The 17,802-nt window shown below is 40.7% G+C and overlaps 1 protein-coding gene across 1 annotated transcript in view; it reads left to right on the plus strand.

Annotated features, from left to right (window-relative positions):
- The window catches only part of LOC136264804 (uncharacterized), a 60,546-nt gene that overhangs the window by 18,441 nt on the left and 24,303 nt on the right, over positions 1-17,802 (plus strand). The window lies entirely within an intron of this gene.

The raw sequence follows: 17,802 nt of genomic DNA on the forward strand, positions 1-17,802 counted from the left end.
TTTCTAGCTGATCTCTTGAATTCTCTTCAGGGTGACTGCTCTATTAAGGTGACTACTCTATTAGAGTATCTCGATCTTGCACATGCTACACCAAGTTGGATTTCGTGTTATAATAATAATAATAATAATGTTATAACTCCGTGGCTTTAAGTCTGATTCTTCTACACCATTGAAGAGCCTTTCTAAGATGATTACTCCATCTGTACAGTGATTTTCAAAGCATTACCCCAAGCGATTTTTCTGGTAGGCGTGACAAGTAGTCGTTTTTTATTAGCTAATCTCGATTGCGTAATTGTTACACACTGTTGGTTTTTTCGTTGTATCTTCCTGGTTTTTAGCTCGATTTCTTTCAAATCACAAAAGGTTTGAGGTTCAATAGTTAACCTATTCATCCACCGATTTTCATCTTCTTCCCATACGCGGTTTACCCTGTAGGCGTGATAACATATTGGTGTTATTTTTCGTGAATAATCGCTCATACCTCTTTGCCTGTTTATCGTATTCCAGCCAAAGTTGGTACCGAGATGCGCCTTTATACCCCCTTCTGTGAGCCAAATTTCAAGGCAATCGGATATGGCGGTCGCGTTTTATAGCAGTTTTTGTAAGTGCGCGACAAGAGGAAGAAAATAAGAAAAAACCAAGAAACTAAGCCAATTTTTTAAGTCGCATATCTCGGGAACGCTTGAAGCGATTTCGCTCAAATTTGTAATGTGGAGTGCTGAAGTTGGAGGGCGTGTTCACAACAAAAATCATCTTGTTTCATAAAGGCAGCACAGAGCTACGGAGGTGCGAAAATTGCCTTTTTTTTTCTTCCTGTCAATATACTCACGGGTGTTACGCGCCGGCTTCTTGGGCCGAACGACACACTACCGTGTGTCTTGATTATTGAATTAAAATTAGTTTTGATATAGTTCTAGTCTGAGTGAACCTGCTTGCGTTACCGACTCTAAGTCATTATAGATGTCATACATCATAAGTCAATTATAGCTAGCTAATACATTACACTTAGATAGGGTCCGCAATCCGAAAAATCAACTTTTACAAATCGATCCCCCTACCATTGTGGGTTGTTCATTGTAGTATCCCATTGCTAGATCCACCATGAAACCGGAGGCACGATTGTTGTCTTCACAGAAATATCGACTTTAGTATTTCGTGAGATGCAAAAATTATTTTTAAAATTTCGTGCTCCACACAAAGAACAGGATAGAACTTGCTACTTAGATAGGTATTATCTAGAGTTAATGTAGTTAAAAAGTACGCACAGTAATAAGCAAATGGTTCACTGGGTTCCCGGCACAGGGTTGCTTTCTCTCAAAAAGCAGAAAACGAAACACAAATTTTCGAATTCAATCTGCCCTACCAGCCAAGACAAGAAAAGCCAACTCTTCCTCATAGTGATGTGATAAGGTTGGATGCATAGTCTGTCTATGCTGTTAGTCTGGAAAGGATCTGAGACTTCTCACCATCTGGGTGAAGAACGTCAAAAATTTCGTGCGTCATTTCAAGGGATTCTCTCAATGGTACCAAAGTGCTTTCCAGTACTTCTGATGACACACTGGTCACTTAATTTTGTTTAGAATGATGATAAAGGATGGATCAAAACGTTTGGTAGTAGTAGTAGTTGGTGTTTCTGTGATTTCATATGGTGCAATATACCAGCAGCTCACAAGGAGCTCCACCCAGCTCGAATCAAAATGAAAGATTTTATGCTTTTTTCGGTTTGTTTTTGGATGTTTTGCAGCATAATGGTGATGTAGGGTGATCTAGTGAAAACTTGAAGCTGCTGTGGAGCGTGATGGGTGAAGTCAAATTTGGACGATTTTGCTGCCTCCCTGGATGCATAGCTTAGAGCGAGGCGTGGAAGCCGTGGATGAAATAATAATTGACAACCGCTACTACCAAACGTTCAGGGACATCTTTTGCCATAGTTTTAGTTTATAATTGATGATTGTTGTAGCTGCAGAAGCGCTGGAAATGGCTAGAAAGCGCGACACAATTCTTTGATGCTGCAGAAAAACTTGACGCTCGTCACCCAGATGGTGAGAAGTCTCAGATCTTTTCCAAACTAACAGCATAGACAGACTATGCACCCAACCGTATCGAAACACTATGAGGAAGAGTTAGCTTCTCTTACCCTGGGTGGTAGGGCAGTTTGAATTCGAAACTTTGTATCTCTTTGTCTGTTTTTTCAAAGAAAACAACCCTGTGCCGGGCACCCAGCAGATCATTTACTTATTTCTGTGCGTACTTTTCAACTACAACAACTCTGGATACGATTTGGCTAAGTAGCAAGTTTCATCCGGTCCTTTGTGTGGAGAACGAAATTTAAAAAATAAATTTTGAATCTTGCGAGATACTGAAAACGATATTTCTGTGAAGACAACAATCATCCCTCCGGTTTCATGGTGGATCAAGCAATGGGATACTGCAAAGAACATCCCACAATGGTAGGGGGATTGATTTGTAGAAGTTGATTTTTCGGATTGCGGACCCTAACTTAGAAGGTTACATACAAAGTATATAATTATGTGTGTGCATGTTGTTCAGTATTGGATTACACCACATCTCCCTTTCTTAAGTCTTAAGAATAGTTATGTTTTTCAGGTGGTCTAATCTGTGTGCCAATTTGAGATCTAGTGATTCGTCTGTCAGGATCACTTGTTTGGTGTGTATTAATTGTAGTTGTTTCATCGGTAAGTCATTCTGTAATATGAAATCGGTTCCTTCTAACTTAATAAACTAGTGTCCATTTGGCTCTACTTTAATAAATAAACTAGTGTCCATTTGGTTCTACTTGGGGTACTTAGAGATAAGGAGTTACTCTCTAGAATTCCTATAGATATAATTACATGAAAATAACAAGGAGAAAACATCCTGACCACCTGGTAGACTCCTGTAAGCGTTTGAGCGTAAATCGGATGGCTGTAGGTTCGAGACTACCTAGGCTCAGTCATGGATTTTTTCTCCTTTTTGCAACTTTTCAAACACACTGTATGTAGCTAAAGTCTTTGAGTAGGTTGTAGGACCAGGTGTCCTACAGACCTTCAACACTTGTGCTGTAAAGCCTTAAGTGGTGTGTTGACAATATAATTATGATCTTGGTGTGGTAGAGTTTGAAGTGATTGTATCTGGCACTTGTTTACCTTGGGACTTTACCCATACATCTGTGTCTGCTGGAAGCTGTGCTGCAGATCTTACTCTATGGCGGCGATCATATTGCTCTTTCTGCTGTTCCTTATACTGCTTGTCCTTCTCTGCAAAGCCTTGTAGATGTGGCCAGTTAGGAACTAGTTGGTTTGTAACTTGTGGTACATCTGTTCTCAATCATCGCTCCATCAGGAGTTCAGCACGACCCAAGAGGCACCATGGAAGTGGTGTAGCTTGGTAACTAAGGAGGGTCAAAGCCATATCAGAACAGAAGTCTGCCTTAGAAGACTTTTCACAGTCTTAACCATGCGTTCAGCAAGACCATTCCCTTGAGCGTAATAAGGACTGGATGTAACATGTTTGAATCCATAAGTTGAGGAAAATTGTTTCATTTCATATTGAGGTCCATTATCACTTGTAACTGACTGTCTGAGGTATTCTATGTCAGGAGAAAATTGTCTTCATGGCACTTACAATGCTTGCAGAAGTGGTGGAATTTAGTTTCATGACTTCTGTATAACGTGAGTAGTAATCAACTACTAACAAATATGATTGTTTATTCAGTTCAAAGAGGTCTGTAGCCACTTTCTGCCAAGGATATTTAGGCAGTTCTGAGCTGAGCATTGGTTCTCTGGCAGGAGGTGTAACTTTCACACTAGTGGGCCATTGATTGATGAATTGTTCCATTTGTGAAGATACTCCCGGCCACCACACTGAGGTTGTTACTCGAAGATGGCATCTCTCGATACCTTGGAGACCACAATGGATTTTACATAGGGTGTCATGTTAAAGCTTTGCAGGTACAACAATACAAGCTCTGTAAAGGAGTAAAGAATCACAAATGGTCAGTTCATTTCTAACATTACAGTACTTGCTAAGCTCTCCAGTAATAACATGTTTTTCTGGCCAAGTTGTTTGGCAAAATGTGATGAACTTTAAGCAAATTGGGTCTTCTCTTTAAGTTCTTCAATACTTGTCTAAACTGTCTTTTGTAGTTGGGAATTGAAAAGTGGAACTGGTCATCTGACTTTCAGTAAGCTCTGCAAGTTGTTGATCAGATTCTGAAAATTGTTGTGGTGAGCGAGAGAGAGTGTCGGCAGTGTAAAGTAATTTGCCTGGCACATGTGAAATTGTATACTCAAATTACATTAAGTGGGAGACGGAAACGGAGAATTCTCGGTGGAAAACTGTCTAGAAACTTTGAACCAAGGAGAGGAACAAGTGGTTTGTGGTCAGTTTCAATATGAATTTTCATTCCTAAGATGTAATCAAAAAATCTTTCACAGGCACAAGGCTTCTTTCTCTATTTGGGCATATCTAGTTTCAGTTTCAGTCATAGATCTTGAAGCATAAGCCACAGGTTTCCACTGTTGGTTAGTTTTCTGCATGAGAACGGCACCTAGGCTGTAGGCTGATGCATGTGCTGTGAGTTTTGTTTCAGCAGTAGGATCTTACCAGGCCAGGACTGGGGTGGAGGTAAGCTTGAGTTTTAGCTTGTTAAAGGCATCTGTTTGACTAGGACCCCAAGCCCAAACTATTTTGGTACTAAGTAGTTCTCTTAGAGGCTGTGAAAGCTCTGCAATGTTTGGGGTGAAAATTTGCCAAGTTGATTCACCATGCCAAGAAAATGTTATAACTCAGACACATTAGCTGGCTGTTTCATACTACTGATAGCTGAAGTTTTCTTTGAATACTCCATTTGAATTGATGACATGATCAAGGAATATTATAGAATTCTTAGCAAATTCACATTTGTCTTTGTTGAGGGTTATGCCAGCAGTTTGGATTCTGGTGAGAACAGCATCAAGATGGGTGTCATGCTAATGTCGGTCACTGCCATACACAAGAACATCATCCATCAAGCATAACACTCCAGGAAGGCCATCAATTACCTCATTCACGTGTTTCTAAAAGTATTCAGGGGCACTTGATATACCACAAAGGGCATTTTTAAAAGCAAAAATGGCCAATTTGGGTCACAAATGTAGTGAGGTGGCGAGATTTCTTTGCTAGGAGGAATTTGCCAGAACCCACTGTTGGCATCCAATTTAGTGAAAATTTTGGAAGAGGGTGAATCTCTCTTAGAACACTTGTGTTTAGAGGTTTTAAGTCTACACAAATTCTCACAGTTTGGTCTTTTTTTGACACAACTACCATGCCCGCACACCATTGTGTGGGTATGTCAACTTTGTCCCAATTGACTGCATACGGTCTAGTTCATCTTTCACTTTTTGATGAAGTGGGAGTGGAACTTTTCTGGGAGTGTGAAGGGCAAATGGCTTAACATCAGGCTTGAGTGTGATTTCAGATTGTTTTGTAAAAGATCCTAGCCCTGTGAGTCTCTAGCTGGGCAAGTACTGCGAGGATAAGGTTTGTTTCCACAGCAGATACATTTGTGTTTTTGAGTTAGTTTGTCTCTGTTCAATGTAGCACCTTTAGTAGCGCAGCGGGTCACATGATTAGCCCACCTTTACAGAGACTGAACATTAATTAGAGTAGCTTGTTATTACTGTACATGTGTTTGTACTTTCTATTGTATGTTGTTTATCAATTGATTACTGGGATCAACAGCAACATATTTGAAGACCCTGACGAACACTGCGGCGATGGAAGAACAACAAGCCACTTCATCTCACATTTCTGCTGTCTCAATGAAACTGCCGCCATTTTGGCCTGTCAACCCACACCTTTGGTTCACCCAGGTGGAAGCACAGTTTGCCATTAAGGGAGTAACTGCTCAGAAAACAAAGTTTGATTATGTTGTATCTTCACTTTCCCCAGAGTTTGCAACAGAAGTGCACAACTTGCTTATCCACCCTCCAAATGACGATCCCTATGACGCCCTAAAAACCCAGTTGATCTAGCGCACTGCCGCCACCGACCAGCAAAAGCTACAACAACTTCTCAGTACTGAAGAGTTGGGAGACCGTAGACCCACTCAATTACTTCACCGGATGCAACAACTGGTAGGGGATACTCCTGGCCTGGCAGACGAAGCTCTTCATCATGAACTGTTTTTACTGAGACTTCCTGCCACCGTTCGTATGGTCCTAGCTTCTGCTAGTAGCTCTACTTCCCTTCACGATTTAGCCCAAATGGCAGACAGGATTGTGGAAGCATCAGTACCTTCTGTCTCCGCATTCTACTCACCTTCCCATCCTAACACTTCAGAACTTGACGACCTCCGTTCAGAGATAGCTAGTCTCAAAACAACAATAAAGAGTCTCATTCCCCTTCCCCTAGACCATGTCAACAGGAATCACATGAGCAACTTTGCTGGTATCATGAATGCTTTGGAGATGCTGCTAATAAGTGCAAAGAACCCTGTTCCAAGTCGGGAAATGGCAAGGCCAACCACTAGTGGCAACAAGTGGGTCTGGCCAGAATCTTTGTCGCCTATTTTATATAAGATTGTTCCACTGGTTTTCGCTTCCTGGTTGATACAGGTGCACAGGTTAGTACAATCCCACCAACCCCAGCTCAGCGCAAGCACCCCCAAGAGAGATTACACTTACAAGCTGTCAACAACTCAACCATTACAACTTACGGAAATCAGTTACTGACTTCGGATTTAGGTTTGCGTAGATCATTTCGTTGGATCTTTGTGATAGCAGATGTTCAGACTCCTATTTTAGGAGCAGATTTTTTACAGCATTTCGGATTACTTGTAGATGTGCGACATACATGTCTCTCTGATGAAGTACACAGTTAAGGTCCAAGGAATTATCTCTGCAGTTTTGTCACCCAGTCCATCCTTACTGCCAAGGCAACCTCATGATGAATTTCATGCTCTTCTATCAGAATTCCCAGAACTCTTACAATCCCAATGTGGTGAGCAACCAGTAAAGCATGACATCACACATCATATTGTCATTACAGGTCCACCTATCAAAGCACTAACTCGCCGCCTCTCTCCAGAGCGATTGAAGATTTCCCATCAAGAATTTGAGCATATGTTGCAGCAGGGTATCATTCACCCATCTTAAAGCAGCTGGTCCTCCCCTCTGCACATGGTACCTAAGAAGACACCTGGAGATTGGCGTCCATGTGGAGACAACCGCGGTTTGAATAGAGTTACAACCCCAGACAACTATCCTGTGCCACACATCCATGATTTTACAACCACACTGCATGGAGCTACCTATCTGGGCCTACAATCAGATTCCTATGGAGCCAACTGACATTCATAAAACAGCCATTATGACACTGTTTGGACTCTATGAATTTGTACGGATGTCATTTGGGTTGCAAAATGCTGCCCAAACGTTTCAGCAGTTTATTGATCAAGTGTTCCGTGGGTTACCTTTTGTTATGCCTACCTTGATGATTTACTCATTGCAAGTGCCACAGTGGACGAACACAAGGAACACTTACATCAGACATTCCACCACTTAAAAGAGTACAGCATCCTCATTAACCCATCCAAGTGTGGATTCGGAGTCACTGCCTTACATTTTTTAGGACACCAAGTTGACAGTAGTAGAATATGTCCACTACATGATAAAGTGTTAGTTATACAGGACTTTGCACAACCAGACACTCATCGTGGTCTTAGAAAATTCCTTGGGATAATCAATTTTTACCATCGCTTCATTTCAAAGTGTGCTCAACTGTTACAGCCATTGAACACATTACTCTCATCTAAATATGAACAACCAATTCAATCGACAGATGTGACGACCAAGGCTTTCACTGATATCAAACATGCTTTAGCACAAGCCACCTTATTATTTAATCCCAAGCCTGATGCACCAACTTGCATAATGACTGATGTATCTAATGTGGCAATTGGAGCAGTCCTGCAACAGTTTATTGATGGGAAGTGGTGTCCTGTTTCATTTTTCTCTACAAAACTCAGGCCAGCTGAAACTCGTTACAGCATCTTCGACCGCGAGTTGTTAACAATTTATCTTTCTATTAAAAATTTCTGACACTTTGCGGAAGGATGCAATTTTCACATAATAACAGATCATAAACCATTGACATTTGCCATTTCCTCTCTAGCTAGCCATCATACCCCTCGACAGATTCAACATCTAGACTATATATATATCTCAATTCACAACTGACATTTGACACATTAAAGGTGAAGATAATCCTGTTGCTGATATGCTGTCACAATTGAGTGCTATTCACTGTGATACTATCACACCTGTAAATTTCCAAGACATTGCCAAGGTACAAAGTGATGACAGTGAACTTTCACAGCTACAAACATCAAATACATCACTTAAACTGCAAGCCACCCAAATACCGACATCTGAAGAAACCATTATTTGCAACATCTCAACTGGGGTACCTCGTCCATTTATTCCAACCAAATTTTGTCGTAATATATTCAATTCATTACATTCTTTGTTTTATCCTAGCATCAGAGCCACTTGACGCCTAATCACTGCTCGTTATGTTTGGCACAACATCAATTCAGACGTTTGTAAGTGGGCTCAATCCTGTACTGTGTGTCAACAATCCAAAGTCCAACGACATACTAAAGCTCCACCAGCCTCCTTTGTATTACCAGATGCACGCTTCAATCAAGTTCACATCGATATAGTAGTTCCACTTCCACCATCATATGGATTCACATATTTGCTCACCTGCACTGATCGTTTTACAAGGTAGCCAGAAGCTATCCCGGTAACGGATATTACAGCAGGAACAATTGCACGTGCATTTATTCAGGGCTGGATTTCTCGTTTTGGCGTCCCATCAACTGTCACAACAGACAGAGGTTGTCAATTCGAATCGTCGTTGTGGAACAACCTTATGCAACTGCTTGGGTGCAAATGCATCTGTACTACTTCATATCGTCCTATTGCAAACGGACTGATTGAGCTTTTCCATCGACAATTAAAAACTTCACTTAAAACGCATCCTCAACCAGCCAGCTGGACAGACTCACTCCCAATCGTGTTGCTTTGTATTCGTACTCAGTTGAAGGATGACTTACAATGTACAACAGCAGAGATAGTATATGGAACCACTTTACGCCTAGCTACCAGGCAAATTTTTTGACGACAGTAAAGTCGAGCCACTTCCGGATCCAATTAGCTATGCTGCCAAGTTGAAAAATGTGATGACACAACTACAACCAACTCCAGTATGCCAGCAGCAAAAAGCAACAGTCGTGTGAGTCCACATTTGAAATCATGTACACATGTCTTTGTTTGTCATGATGCGGTCAAGAAACCTTTGCAGAAACCTTATGATGGCCCATTTAAAATCATCACAAACATTCCATCAAGCATTATACTTTGGAGATGAATGGCCGCAATGATGTTGTTTCTATCGATCATCTCAAACCAGCCTTTTATGAACTATCACCTGAATCAACCCAACCAACTCTTACTGACTCTACATCACAGCAACAAACAGCTCTCCCTACCAAACTTACTAGAGTGACCCGGTTGGGTCGACATGTCCGTTGGCCCAAGCATCTATGCTCAATATATTCACTAATAATTAGGAGGGGGAGTACTGTAGCGGGTCACGTGATTAGCCCGCCTTTACAGAGACTGAACCTTAATTAAAGTAGCTTGTTATTACTGTACACGTGTTTGTACTTTCTATTGTATGTTGTTTATCAATTGATTACTGGAATCAACAGCAACAGTAGGAAGGGATTTAAATTTCCTGCCTTTCACATGGTCAACTGATGATTGTGGTTTGGTGGTTTGATTTAGGAATACTTGCTACTGTTGTACAGCTTCTCTTTGGTGTACCATCTGCATGGCTTTGTCTAGGGTCAAGGTAACATCCATCTGCAGATGCTCAGAGAGTACAGTGTCACAGATTCCCACAACTAGGCGATCTCTGATCATTTGGGAAGTCAAATCACCATATTCACAGTTTTCTACCAAGCTGTAGAGTGTGGTGATGTACTCTTCTGCGGATTCTTCTGGTAATTGGTTCCGGCGGTTAAATCTAGCTCTCTCGAATATGACATTTTTGCAAACCTTGAAGTAACCATTAAGTTTAGTTTCAACAGTTTCATACTTTTCTCTCTCTTCTGATGTAATGCGGGTAGAGGCTAATACACTCTCTGCTTCTTTACCCAAACAGTAGAATAGAGTGCTAATTTGCTTAGCTTCACTCTTTTCTTCTGACAAACCAGATGTAAGTCAGAACTGTTCAAATTTTCTCAACCATTGTGGCCATTCATCTGGTGTTCGGAAGGTGAATGCTGCTGGGGGCTTTAGCGATATGTTGCTTGCCATCCCACTTCTGACACCATGTAGTGTGAAGCTAGTCGCTGTGTTACTCGCAGTTATTACCAATAGACAGTTAGTTAACACAATAAATAGCAGAAGGATAAATAGAAGTACAACACACAATATATACTGAGGAAGCCATACAACTACACATGATGTCATACATCATTACAGTATAAATTAACTATAGACAACTAATACATTACGCTTAGAAGATTACATACAAGTATATATGTGTGTGCATGTTGTTCAGTATTGGATCACACCACATCTACAGGGTGACTTGATTCTATCTGATCTTTCTACAGGGTGACTTGTTTCTCACCTATCCTTCTATGGGGCGATTTGTTTCAAGTTGGTCTTTGTATAGGGTGATGTGAAATGTAGCCAATCTTGCTACGGGGTGACTTGTTTTTAGCTAGCCTAGCTGATCTCTCTACAGGGTGACTGGTAGCTGAATTCTCTACAGGGTGACTTCTTTTTGGCTAAACTCTCACTTTGTTTTGAGCTGATCTCTCTTGTTTCTAGTTGATCTCAATACAGTAGTTGAATTTTTTGCAGCATAACTTGTTTCAACCTGATCTCTCTACAGGGATGCTTGTTTCTAGCTGATCTCAATACAATAGTTGAACTTTTTGCAATGTAACTTGTTTCAACCTGATCTCACTACAGAGTGGTTTGTTTCTAGCTGATCTCTCTACAAGGTAATTTGCTACTAACTAAATGTTGTACAGAGTGATTGCTGATCAGTCTACTGAGAGATTTGTTTGTAGCTGAACTCTCCACAGGGTGACTTGAAATGTAGTTGGAATCTGTGCAGGTGATTTTATCAAGCTGATCTTTCCACATGGTGCATTATTTATTTATATTGATTTATTTTTGACTTTACAGCATACAGAATTACAATGATACATGGTTGCTACAGATTAGTTCTCTACAGAGTGATTTTTTTCTAGCTGATCTCTCTACAGCGAGATTTGTTTCTAGCTGATTTTTCTACTGGGTAACAGTTTCAAGCTGATCTCTCTACAGGGTGACTTGTTTGTAGCTGAACTTTCTACTGTGTGACTTGTTTGTTGATGAGTCTCTAGATGGTGATTTGTTTGTACAGTATACAGCTGAACTCTATACGGGTGACCTGTTTGTAGCTGAACTCTCTACAGGTGACTTGTTTGTACTGCAGCTGAATTCTCTACTGAATGGCTGTTGAATTCTCAACTGGCTAACTTATTTGTAGCTGAACTATCTACAGGTGACTTGTTTGTAGCTGAATTCTCTACCAAATTACTAGCTTTTATATAGCTGAATGGTGACTTGTTTGTAGTTAAATTTTCTACTGTATAATAATAGGTGGCTGAACTATTTACTGGATGATTTGTTGTAGCTGAACTCTCTACAAGTGACTTTTGTAGCTGGACTCCCTACTGGAGGACTTGTTTGTAGCTGAACTCCCTACAGGTAACTTGTCTGTAGCTGAACTCTCTAGAGGGGATTTGTTTATAGCTGATCACCATACAGAGTGACTTATTTGTAGTTGAATCTCTACAGTGTGAAGTTTTGTAGCTCAACTCTCTACCGTACAACTTGTTTGTAGCTGAACCCTCTACTGGTAACTTGTTTGTAGCTGAATTCTCTACTGGGTGACTTGCTCGTAGCTAAATTCTCTACAGGATGGCTTGTTTGCAACTGAACTTGTGATTTGTTTGCAGCTGAACTCTCTATACAGGTAACTTCTGTGCAGCTGAATTCTTTACTGGTTGACTTTTTTGTAGCTGAACTCACTACAAGATGGCTTGTTTGCAGCTGAACTCTCCAGAGAGTGATTAATTGTTTGTAGCTGAACACTCTACCGGTAACTTATTTCTAGCTGAATTTCTAGTGTCTTATTTGTGTAGCTAATTCTCCACAGGCTGATTTGTTTGTAGCAGAATGCTCTACAAGGTGATTTGTTTGTAGCTGAACTCTCCACAGGGTGATTTGCTTGCAGTTGAACTCTCAACTAAGTGATATGTTTGTAGTTGAATTCTCTAATAGGTAACTAACTAGCTTGTAGATGAATTAATAGGGTGAACTGAACTCTCTACAGGGTGATTTGTTTGTAGATATATTGGTGAATTGTTTGTAGCATGAATTTTCTATGTATAACTAGCTTGTAGCTGAACTTTGCAGGATGAATTATTTTTAGCTGAACGGGTGATTTGTTTGTAGAGGAACTCTCCACAGGGTGATTTGTTTGTAAGTGAACTCTCCACTGTATGACCTGTTTGCAGGTGAACTCTCTACTGCACTACCTCAACTATCTACAAGTGATTTGTTTCTAGCTAAATTCTCTACCAAGAGACTTGGTTGTAGCTGAAATCTCTATTGAGTGACTAACTTGTAGCTGAACTCACTTTTTGTAGCTGAACTCTCCACTGGGTGACCTGTTTGTAGGTGAACTCTACATGGGATTTCTTTCTTGGCTGATCTCTCTACAGGGTGGCTTGTTTGTATCTGAACTCTCCACAGGTTGATTTGTTTGTAGCTAAATTTTCTACGGAGTTACTTGTTTGTAGTTGAAATCTCCACATAGTGATTTGTTTGTAGCTGAGCTCTCTACTATGTGACTTGTTTGTTTGTAGCTGAACTCTCTACTGAGGGACCTGTTTGTAGCTTACAGGGGCGGATATAGGGGGGTTTCTGAGGTTTCCAGAAACTGGTCAAGTGTATTTAGGTAATCAAAATTATATTTTACAGTGATTTGCAATGGTACATAAGTTCAGATCGAAATACTCTAATAGAGCAGTCAACCACTCTAATAGAACAGCCACATTTTGTATTTCTCTAGCTAGCTAGCTAGCTATCAAGACACACGATAGTGTGTCGTGCGGCCCAAGAAGCCGGCGCGCCACACCGTGAGTATATTAACAGGAAGAAAGAAAACGCGATTTTCACACCTATGTAGCTCTGTGATCCCTTATCCGATTGGAACCAAATTTTCTAGAGACGTGCCGCCCAGTTAGGGGAGTCTACATACTAAATTTGAAGAAAATCGCTCTAGCCATTTCCGAGATACGAACGAACAAAATTTCGTTTTAATTTCTTCGTTTTTTTTTCTTCTTTTTTTTTTTTTTTTTTTTTACAAATTAATGACATAAGATAAAACAGTACATAATAAACAAAAACAAATTATCTTACATATGGGCCTCAGCGACCTGCACAGCAATCAGTGCCTCAGCAATGGGACAGCGCAAACTGGACCTGGCACCGCGAATGCACATAATTGCAGACCTCAACAAAGAGAAGCTCAATTTACATCTCAGCCATCCCATCACTATTCCATAGGAAAGACTGTGCTTTGCACTCAAAAAGGTTGGCCAATCTCTTATAAAACTGAGTAGCAGCATCACCGATTCCACCAGTAGTAGTAAAAATTAAGGGAGTAAATGAGGCATTCTCTATTTCATGAACCCGTTGTTGGTATTCACATCTCTTTTCCTTGTCATGACGTCGGTATGCAGAGTGTAGGGATTGATTTGAGGGTGTACTAGGGTTAAAAATTCTGACATCAAAGTATGACCTCTCAAATCGTCCTCCCCAAAAACCATTAGCTGCAATGTCAAGCCTTGCGTTATCATAACGATTAGCTGTTTTGTATTGAAGGGTCTCACCAGAAAGAGGCTGAAGGTGGGGTTCAGTGACAACATTGTTACAGACCTCGGAAAGTAAATTGGCAGTTAGATCACGCACTTCATTATGTCTCAGAGAAGGAAACCCACCCTTTGGGCAAGACAGAGCATGTTCTATGGTAAAAGAGTGACCACAGGCACAGGAAGTAGGGCAGGCAGATGGTAGCCAATGATAGCGAAGCGCAATTGCATCACGAAAAGCAGTTTTATGAAGCACAAAATTATGCGACTTCAATGGAAGACAAGAGAGCCAATTCGATGCACCCTTCTCCTGAGCCAACATGACTGAGGAACGCATGCTAGGAGGAAGTTCAACGAACAAATGATTAGTTGCTCTTGATGGCTCCTTTTTTTTCTTCTTCATCTTCTTCCTTTCGCACACTTCGCAAAATTCGCCATAAAACACGAATGCGTGCTCGGATTGGGCTGAACGTTGGCACACTCAAAGGGCTCATTAAGGCGGATCTCCGTATCAACTTTGGTAGGAATCCGATGAACATTCACGGAGTTATGACCGATTATTTGCGTAAAATAAGGTCGAAGGTCTGTCACGCCTACAGGGTAAACCCCTTGGAGGAATCAGTTGAAAATTGATATGTAGGTGGAGCAACCATCGTAGGAGTGCCTTTTTGTGGTTTGAAAGGAATCGGGATAAAGACCATGGAGCTATGATACAAAATCCAACCTGTGTCAAAATTACGCGATCGATTTTTATCAATAAAAAAACTATTAGTTTTCGTGTCTACCAGGCAAACCACTTCTACCAGGCAAACCACTTAGACCAACGAGCTGAAAATCAGTATGTAGCTGAAATAATCATCATAAAAAGTCCTTGCAGTAGTACAGAAGAATCGGATTACAAATCACTGAGTTATGATTCGAAAGGCAACTACGTGCAGCAAATGCGAGATCGAGATACTCTAATAGAACAGTCACCCTAATAAATCATTCAGCTGCATTTATAATTTACTCAGTAATATTACATTGCAAGTTATTCTGTAGAGAATTCAGCTACAAACAAGTCACCCTGTAGTCAGATCAGCTAGAAGAAGATACCTTATAGATGGTTCAGCTACAAAGAAGCCATCATGTAGAGAGTTCAGCTCAAATAAATCACCCTGTAGAGAATTCAGCTACAAACAAATTACCCTGTAGAGAGATTAGCTAGAAGGAGTTACCTTGTAGAGAGTTCAGCTACAAAGAAACTACCATGTAGAGAGTTCAGCTGCAAACAAATTGCCCTGTAGAGAATTCAGCTACAAACAAATCACTCTGTAGAAAGGTCAGCTAGAAGAAGTTACCTTGTAGAGAGTTCAACTACGAACAAATCACCCTGTAGAGAGTTCAGCTAGAAACAAGTCACCCGTAGAGAGATCAGCTAGAAACAAGTCATCCTGTAGAGAGTTCAGCTAGAAGAAGTTACATTGTAGAGAGTTCAGCTACAAAGAAACTACCATGTAGAGAGTTCAGCTGCAAACAAATTGCCCTGTAGAGAATTCAGCTAAAAACAAATCACTCTGTAGAAAGGTCAGCTAGAAGAAGTTACCTTGTAGAGAGTTCAGCTACAAACAAATCACCCAGTAGAGAGTTCAGCTAGAAACAAGTCATTCGTAGAGAGATCAGCTAGAAACAAGTCATCCTGTAGAGAGTTCAGCTAGAAGAAGTTACATTGTAGAGAGTTCAGCTACAAAGAAACTACCATGTAGAGAGTTCAGCTTCAAACAAATTGCCCTGTAGAGAATTCAGCTACAAACAAATCACCCTGTAGAAAGATCAGCTAGAAACAAGTCACTCGTAGAGAGATCAGCTAGAAACAAGTCATCCTGTAGAGAGTTCAGCTACAAAGAAACTACCATGTAGAGAGTTCAGCTTCAAACAAATCACCCTGTAGAGAGTTCAGCTACAAACAAGTCACCCTGTAGAGAGACCAGCTAAAAACAAGCCACCCGTAGAGAGTTCAGCTAGAAGAAGTTACATTGTAGAGAGTTCAGCAGTTTAGCTGCAAACAAATCGCCCTGTAGAGAATTCAGCTACAAACAAATCACCCTGTAGAAAGATCAGTTAGAAAAAGTTACCTTGTAGAGAATTCAGCTACAAACAAATCACCCTGTAGAGAGTTCAGCTACAAACAAATCACCGTGTAGAGAGTTCAGCTACAAACAAGTCATCCGGTAGAGAGAATCCGGTAGAGAGATCAGCTAGAAGGATCACCTTGCAGAGAGGTCAGCTACAAAGAAATCACCCTGCTTCATCTTTTCTTCTTCCTGTAGTAAAGAAAAAAATGATAGGTTAAAAAGCCCTAAAGCTGGCCATAGGCCGGTTTTGGGGTATACAAATACAAAAAGAAGTGAAATCTAATCCAAAACAGCCAAGCTGTAAAAAAAGAGTGCGGCCCTGAGAAAGGCTATGGTGAAAAAAGATGTGAAATCCAAGGTGGCAGCCAAGAAATGGCTGTGATAGTAGGTTAATGGTAAAAATTTTAATAATGACAATTCAGGTGAATTTTGTGCGGCACCAAATTCACCTGAATTGTTGTTATTAAAATTTTTACCATTAACCTACCATCACAGCCATTTCTTGGCCGCCACCTTGGATTTCACATCTTTTTTCACCATAGCCTTTCTCAGAGCCGCACTCTTTTTTTACAGCTTGGCTGTTTTGGATTAGATTTTATTTACCTGTACCAACACAGTAAAAAATAGTCCAAAATCTTATAACAGAGTGTTAAAATCTGAAAATCATCCCTGGGGGCATGCCCCAAGACCTCCAAAACAACATCCATGTCTGTTGTATGCTTCAAATGTCAAATTTGCTCTGTCTCTTAACTCTTCAGTCTGCACCTGATAGCTACTGTACCAGAAGCAAGCACAATTAAGCAGCCTACATTATACCTAACATAATAATTGTTATATTTTTAAACTGTCAATATTGCTAGCTTTGTATTTGTATTTTAAGGATAAAGGCTTATGCCTGTACATCCATAGCTACCAGATTCAATTTCAAATTACACAATTTTCTGGAAAATCTTGCCCCCCATACTCCCCTAGATTTAAATTTGCATAATTATAGCAAAAGTTTGGAAACCAGTCACCAAAATTCCTGGGACCGCCCTTGGCGTAACTGTTCAGGCTACTAGCTTCTAGCTGACCTCTATATTAGATCTATATGGTGGCTTTTTGTAGCTGACAGGGGCGTAGCTAGCCAGAATGTGATGGAGGGACAGGCATGCCCCCACGAAACGCTCAAAATCATTCATGATTGCAAAAAGGGCTAATGACCCAATGGTGGGCTAGCCAACATACGGTGTTGTATTATTACAGCTCACACAACTAGCTACGTAACTACTACAGTATTGATTGCTTATCTTTTATCAATGATTCATTCGTCGAGCTTCATCGCACGTGCCACAACTGTACTCCAACAAATTCATCCAGTCCGGTAGAGCTATATTGTTAATATTTTAGTGCTAATACAAGTTACTTTACGTTTGCCACAGCTTGTGTTGCAGTCCTAGCACACTGCTGAAAGGATGACATGTTCACTCACTTCACTCGGCGAAATTCAAATGCCACGTATTGCATGAAATCCCACCAGTCTTTCTTGCTAGCAGAACTAAGCTTGTGACTGATCCAGGCCCGTAGCCAGGGGGTTCTGAAGAACCGCCCTCTTGGAATAGGCCGACTACACTGGCAGCACTGCCGTACAAAGATCTAGTGTGATTTTTTTTTTCCCCGGGCTGGATGGACTGGCTTTTCTCGAGTCGATCTAGTGTG

This window comes from Dysidea avara, chromosome 8 (assembly GCF_963678975.1).
Source record: "Dysidea avara chromosome 8, odDysAvar1.4, whole genome shotgun sequence".
NCBI lineage: Eukaryota > Metazoa > Porifera > Demospongiae > Dictyoceratida > Dysideidae > Dysidea > Dysidea avara.